Source organism: Myxocyprinus asiaticus, chromosome 5 (genome assembly GCF_019703515.2).
Source record: "Myxocyprinus asiaticus isolate MX2 ecotype Aquarium Trade chromosome 5, UBuf_Myxa_2, whole genome shotgun sequence".
NCBI lineage: Eukaryota > Metazoa > Chordata > Actinopteri > Cypriniformes > Catostomidae > Myxocyprinus > Myxocyprinus asiaticus.
Window position 1 is genome coordinate 26,840,989 of NC_059348.1, and position 7,897 is coordinate 26,848,885.

General features: G+C 32.7%; 1 protein-coding gene across 1 annotated transcript in view; it reads left to right on the top strand.

Moving 5' to 3' along the window:
* Window positions 1-7,897, top strand: part of LOC127440281 (UPF0415 protein C7orf25 homolog) — a 340,920-nt gene that overhangs the window by 136,175 nt on the left and 196,848 nt on the right. The gene's annotated exons all lie outside the window — the stretch shown is intronic.

The following is a 7,897-nucleotide window of genomic DNA, read 5'->3' on the forward strand; positions in this document are numbered from 1 at the left end:
AATGTACTATTTTCAAGCCAAATAACATTTGGATTTCCCAAACCGTCTCTTTTGCTCAGTGTCTACTGTATAGTACTGTAGGCTACATGAGAGACGTGCTCTTCAAAACTGCACCACCAAAAAATGTTTCTGTACATTACTTGAGCATACCTATTTCTGCTCCATTTTATTATAGATAAATAGTTGTTGTTGTTGTTAACAAATCAACTTCACCAAACATAGTTTTACCCATTTACTAGTTATTTTAATAGATAGTTGCAATTATTAGTCAATAAGTTGCCAATTATGAGATTGTGTTACTAGGGTACTACAGCAAAAGGCCTCCGGGGGTAAAAGGCACATTTGATTTTAAAACCTGATTGTACACTTACAAATTTTCCTGATCCATGAGATCATTATGTGTAATGTCTAATGGATGATTTTGAGGCAATTTGATCTAATATTTGCAAATTTATTTAGATAATGAAAATTATCACATTTATTCTCAGACAAAACATTTGTCATTTTTTATTTATTTTTTCAAGATGATTAAATAAAAATGTTTTCAATAACTGTCCAGTAAGCGAAAGGATAGTATTTGGAGTAAAAAGCCCCCTGCTGCAAATGCTAAAGGCCCCCATAAAACACATTGTTTTTCTTAAATGGGGCGAATAGATTTGTTATGAAGAATGTTCAAATTGGGCTCATGTTAACTGATTCAATCACAGTGGAGATTCATTTGTTTATAGAATACTTTAGATGTAATAAAATGTCAAATGTGATTGAATTGAACAAGAAATGCTGCATCCTTTTCTGAAGTAGTTATTTTGAAAAAGCATTATCTTATTTTGCTATCTTAAAATGATTTGCACTATTTGCATCAGGGGACCTTTTACCCCAAGTGTGTTGGTAACACTCAGCAGTCGCCACCTTTTTCTAAAAACTGAATTGTAATCAAAACGGCCTTCTGTTATTATTTCTTTTAACACAAATTATGTTGCTCCATTAATATTCAGTAAAAAGTAATCGAATTTTTCAATCTTGAAACATTTTGTGACCAGAAAAAAGCAATGTTTTCCTGCTGTACCATAAGTGAATATAACTGTATTTATGCATACATGTAAATAGCACAATTATGATTAATGTTTTTTCTCTTCAGAAAAAAAAAAAAAAATTAACATAGTTGGCCTTCTATGGAAAGGGTGCAGAATAAGCTCTTCCAAGTGATAACAGTAAGGATGTGCCAGCCTTTCATTTCAGTGTCAATTTATGTTGGAAACATTAATTTAATCACAACAGAATTTGAATTTTCTTTAATTGTTTAATTAAAAACATCAAATGAAATTAATGTTATTAAGGAAAACAACCACATAAATAAACCAATAACTTGACAAATATTATGTTTTCTAAGTACTATTGAAAGCAATATATTTCACATTGAATCTGACATGAAATAGCTACTTTGGATAAAGTTGCCAACTCTGTGCCATTACAGAAAATAGTTAACAAGCCATTTTTTCTTAAATAACAAGAACCTTTAGGGCTGCTGTAATAGCTTTGTCTTTATATTTTTTATTAAATATTGACAATCTATATCCTTCCACTTATAAAATTAATGAAAATGTGAGACAAGAAGGAAGTAAAAATGCTAAAAGGAAATGAAAATAAGTCAAAAAGGCTTGATACAGTGGTGAAATCAAGCTTACAGGATTTTGCTCTCATGACATCAGACTTCTAATGATCAAACATTTAACTTTTAAAATGTGAGGCAGTGGGGGAAAACTGTACCAAAACATCATTCACCAAAAGTAAATGATTTAAGAAATTGTTTGCAGCATATCCCTTAAGTCCCTTAAGACTATTACCAAAAGATGGATTCTTTTTCTTTGAAGTAATTACCTCTTTTTATCTCTAATTCATTGATGATCTGTAAAGACTGTGTGGTCAGAAGGGTTTTAGCAGGGTCATAGCAAAGGACAGAGTGAAACACAGACAGCAGTGTGTATTGTAGCATGAATCAACATGTTTTAATGAGACTTTGACTTGGCACGGCATCTTGCCCAACTGGAATGATCACATTCTTCTTGCAATGTTAGGCTGTCCCGTTTCAGGGGCTCTATGATGATCATTAAACAATATGTTTTCTTATTTTGCCTCCTAGCATATGTAGGCTGATGAGAATTTGCATACAATTTTATCAACAATAAATATGTAAAAGAATACAAATTATTTTCTAAAATTCATCATTTGGTTACTTTTCTCTCTTACATACAGTATGCAGCAGGCTGTGTAGATTGAAAAAATGCTGCTGTTGACTTATTAAAATATTAATTGACTTAGGAGAGTAGTAGAGGATTTTCAGGTGGTTAATGACAAGAAAGAGTCTGCACACAATGAATATTTTGCAAGCATTCTATGCATGTATTCATCCACAAGCCCATATATGTTTTTTTTTGCTTCACAGTTTCAGTAACACACATTAAACATTCCAGCTCTACTAAATTCACACTCAGAAACCTAAATGAAATAGTTACCTATATCAACACTTTCACCATTCGAGTTGCAATTAAATATATATAAAAAAATATTAAAGATTGAAAGATTTTTTTTTTTTTTTTTTTTCAGAATAGGTTATTTTCATGTCAACAAAAAGCTGAGCTTTTTGTGTTAGTCAATTTAAGACATCTTTAAGTAAGGATGCCGTAAAACATAGACTTAATTTATTACACTATGTGTTCCATGCATTAAGTCTGCAATGTAATTATATAAGATAATCAATCAGTTTTTTTATTGTATTTTTTTTTTTTTTAGTTTTTTTTTTTTTTTTTTTTTTTTGTTTCTTCTTCTTTCAAAACCTGGCTAACCTTGCAAGATTGGAACTGTCCAACAAAAAGACATTTGCAAGAATGTTTGTCTTGTACATAGATATGATTTAGATCAAACAAATCAGACTATTGTTAACAGAGCACAAATATGCAGCCTTCTGCTGGCATTCTTATCCTGGGCCTCTTCAACATAGAGATGGATTTGGGAAATATGGCCACTTCCTGAGGCTGCAGATTGAGCTAATGTTAAAATGCACTCATCCCAAAGCTGACGCTGCTACGAGGGTAAGCCAGCCATGAATGGGACTGCTGATTGGCACAACTGCACACAGCTACTCACTACTCGGTGCCAAGTATTGTTGTATCAGGGCCAAGCAAAATGATGCACAGAGTGAGAGAGATGACAAGACAATCACATGACAAAACTTCCGAAAGACATACACATTGTTTTTCCACTGGCATTTCTACAGAGATTCTTCAGTAAAGGATATGCCTAGGCAGGTATTTTAACTTCAATGCATCAGATCAGTTCTGTCTTATACATTTACTTACAGGACAAAGAATTGCATAGCTTGAGTTGCACAACAACAAGAGATTATGTCTTCACCAATCATCTGTAAAATACATGCTACAGTTCATTTCCACCTAAGGACTTTTCAAAAGCTTCATGCTTTATAAAGAACGATATTGTTATTAGGTCACAGTGACACTTCTTGCTGCCCATGGGGAATATGAGCATCATAATCAACATAAATCCTGCTTTAAATCCACACTAATAAACAGTAAACTGTCGGAGATTTATAGGCTACTTTATTGAAGGGGACTTTACAATGTTGCAATAGCATAAAACATAAGAGTACTTAAGAATAATTTTAGTATTACTTCCAAAAAGATTAATTATCAAGGTGAATGGTCAGGTTCTTTGATATCAGCAGGTGATCTCACAAAGGCAGACTTTTGACTATCGGTAAGTCTGGTCCATGTTCAAGCTTGTTTTGGCTAAGAACTGCCCAGTTAGACGGGAAGGAGCCATCTGATCAACAAGCAATGCATTTGAACACAACAATGATGAATTTAGTCTAAAAACTGTGTAGACTTTGTGAACAAGTAGCCTACTAACCATTCAATGATAACTCTGAAAATAAGTTAAACACAATGTTGCACTCAAGGATATTCCAGTTATTTGCCTTAATCAAAACTCTAAATATCTTTTAAAGATTTGATGCCACAAACCTTGGCAAAACTTGGGCAGATCCAGCAACTAGATCGTCCTCTGAAGTGCTCATTATAACAACTGGTTACCTTGTAAACATAACTTTGTTTCAAGGCAGACTAATAAAAAAAAAACAGAAAATCAGATTGGAACTTGCAATTTTGGAAAACTCTTGCCATTTTTGTGTGCAATATGCATGGGATGGTCTGTGGGCATCAGGGTCAGACTAATCAGCAGGTGGATGGACTGTGAGAGATAGAGGGTAGGTAAGCAACTGACAGGACAACCAGATATATAGTTTTGTTTAACAACAGAAATAAAAGGGCAAAGTCTCATGGTGAAACATTTAAAGGTTAATAGTAGCTCGATTACAAGTTATTAATAAACAAAAGGTTATGCAGATGTTGAGGTAGACTTGTAGATGAGCCAAAAACAAGGCTATAGTGTTGTGGTCTGTTCAGGAAGCTTCTGATTTACAGTTTATTGGACAAATAACTTGTGGAAGGTTTTCTTCATACTCATTGCAGGGGCGTAGATTCTGTTCTACCATTTGAGGGGTTGGTATTGAATAGTTGGTCTGCATGCCTGCATGTACAGTAGGCTGTAGGCACTAAATTTCTTCCACTTATTTGCTCTCTGTTCAGTCCCAGAAGGCTCTTCATTTCTCAATCTCAACAAAAGTCTCTCATGAGTATAATACTCAGTAGTTCTTCCTTTTATGCTGCTCTATTACACATAGAGACAGAACAACAATACCAAACCAACTGGTTTCTACCCAGAGCCCATATAGGCTAAGCTAAACTCAAGAAGGTTTCAAGAAGAGGTTTACCAGAGATTTTTTTTTTCTAAATATCAATCTCCACAGCTTTTCCATAGGAGAGAGCATAACGGTCGTTTGCGGATGACATACAAATGAATGGGGAGAGCTGTAAACTGACACAAACCTGTCGCAAAATTGTCTGTGAATTATCTTAGAAAACAGCAATTTGATTGTATTAAACTCCACTCATAGTTCACTCCAAAAGGATTGTTTAGTATAAAACATGTTGAAGAATAGTGGACAGGCAGTAAATTCATTAAGTGATGAGCTCTTTCCTCACAAAAGCATTTTATTTAGCACACTGAAGCATCTTCTCCATAGACATCCATTCAAAAAGAATGACCTCTGGTTTCCTCGCCAGTGTACCGCTGCGCTATGCTTTGTTTTGCTAACCTTGTACTACTGGATCCCCAGTGGTAGATGGGTTATGGGTTTACATTTGACTTTTGTGACAGGAGTTACAACAGAGTTACAAATTAAGTGTTGATGAATAAGATAAAGTCAAAATAACAAAATTCAAAAAGTGAGAAATGTCAGGAAAACATCTAAACATACATTTTATTTAAGGGAGTTAAATATCATAAAATACATGGGTAATGAAGTGATACCAAATTCTTTCTAGCAAGTCAGTCCACTGTCGGCCATCTTTGGAACGCTCTCGGGAGGCTATTTCCAGTCATGCCAGTGCAGCTCCTATCTACTTGTATGGGGAAAGACCGAAATCTCAAAAATGGTTGGTCAAGATTACGATCGAAAAACATATTTCAAATCAGCAATCAAATTTGATAATATTAAAATCATAAATTGTATTTCTTTACCTCATATTATGCTAAACCATGAAATTTTCCCGGCTTGTATAGCTAATGCGCATGCGTGTTCTTGAGTTGATTGACAGGCGATGTCTGTATCTAAAAGGTGACTGGCTCTTTTACCAGTAAGGCGGGACTTCCTTTCTACATCCATTGACCGTTGGCACTAGAGCTTCTTGGTTGGGCGTTCCAATTTCTCCCATTAATTTTAATAGAAGTGGCCAGTCTCTGCTAAATAGTGTCTGGTGATGCTCATTTTTTTTTTGTCCAGATCTATTAAATTGTTCAAAATTTCACATTAAAAATGCAATTCACACAAAATACTAACCTGAATACAATGTTTTCAGTGTCTGATTTCAAAGTAATTTTTATATTTTTTTTCTTCTAAAATGTAACATTAGTTAACATAAACTAATAATGAACAGTACTTTTACAGCATTTATTAATCTTAGTTCATGTTAATTTCAACATATATTAATAAATTTCTAAAATCAAAAGTTGTATTTGTTAACATCAGTAAATGCACTATGAATTAACATGAACTAACAATTGTATTTTTAGTAGCTAACATTAACAAAGATTAATAAATGCTGTTAAAAATACATTGTTAATTGTTAGTTCATGATCCCGTTAACAAATGGAGCCTTATTGTAAAGTGTTACCATAAAATTGAAAATAAAAATCTTCAGTCTTATTAAAAGCTTAAATTCTTGAAAAAGAAATATTGGCATGAGTAATGCAGAATAAAATAGAATATTTTATAAATATTTCTTTAAAAAAAAAAAATCTTTTTTTTTTTTTCAATTATTTGAAAAACTGTTGTCCACCAAATTAGTCATGTGGTGTAACAAACATAACCATTTTGTTGTTTATGTTTACTAAACCCAGAAAACGGAGTGGACCCCTTTAGACCCTCAAAGTTACCAAAGGGGAAAAAAAAAAAAATCTGATATTTTGACATTTTTAGAAAAGGGCATATTTTGTTCAGGTCATGTGGTGTAACCCTGAAAAAAATTCTGATATTTTTTACTCAAAAAAACATTTTTACATTTTTTTTATTAATGATTAAGTTGTGTACACTCTCATGGATTTAAGCTGCAAGGAACATATTTTAATACTACATTGGACTACAATGAAAATGGCACTTTACTCAAAGTTTAAAGTAGAATAAAACGTATGTGCTGCCTAAAAGAGTGCACTTACCCTATACCTAATATTCCTGGAGTGTCACCAGGTGGGCATTCAGGGGGCTTATTATTGAAAACGCTCACAATTGTCTCCATTGGGAGTTTTAATAACAGAGGTAGTATGATACAAAAACTGAAAATAAATTAACATTCAGTGGAGAGAGGATAACTGCAGCACCTTTCTCTTTGGAAAGTCTCTTTTGAAACACAAAATAATAGTCTGTGTTTCCTTTTAAGCAGAATTTGTTTATGACAAAGGCAACTATTTTATATATATATACACACTACCGGACAAAAGTTTTGCAACACTTGACTGAAATGTTTCTCATGATATTAAAAATCTTTTGATCTGAAGGCGTATGCTTAAATGTTTGAAATTAGTTTTGTAGACAAAAATATAATTTTGAAACCATATTAATTTATTTCATTATAAAACTAAAATGTAATTTTAAAAAAATAAAAAAAGTTATGAAATTGATGACTTGGACCAAATAATAAAGAAAAGCCCAACATAAGTTCACTGATCACTGAGACAAATAGTGCCCAACATAGATGGGAACACCTTCAATACTGTTTAAAAAGCATCCCAGGGTGATACCTCAAGAAGTTGGTTGAGAAAATGTCAAGAGTACATTTCTGCAAATTCTAGGCAAATGGTGGCTACTTTGAAGATGCTAAAATATAACACAGTTTTGATTTATTTTGGATTTTTTTTAGTCACAACATAATTCCCATAGTTCCATTTATGTTATTCCATAGTTTTGATGACTTCACTATTATTCTAATATATATATATATATATATATATATATATATATATATATATATATATATATATATATTTATTTTTTTTTTTTTTACAACACATGACTAGCCCATAACTTCTCAACTTTTTTTTATAAGTGTTGCCTCGCAAATTTACTACACTGTTGCTGTGTATATCAGCTGACTGACATGACCATTTGTATAAAGTGGTTGACAGCAGAGGTGCAGCAATAATGGATACGATCATCAAGATGGTTAAACTGCTCACCTAATACAATAAAAAACAAACCAAAATAATT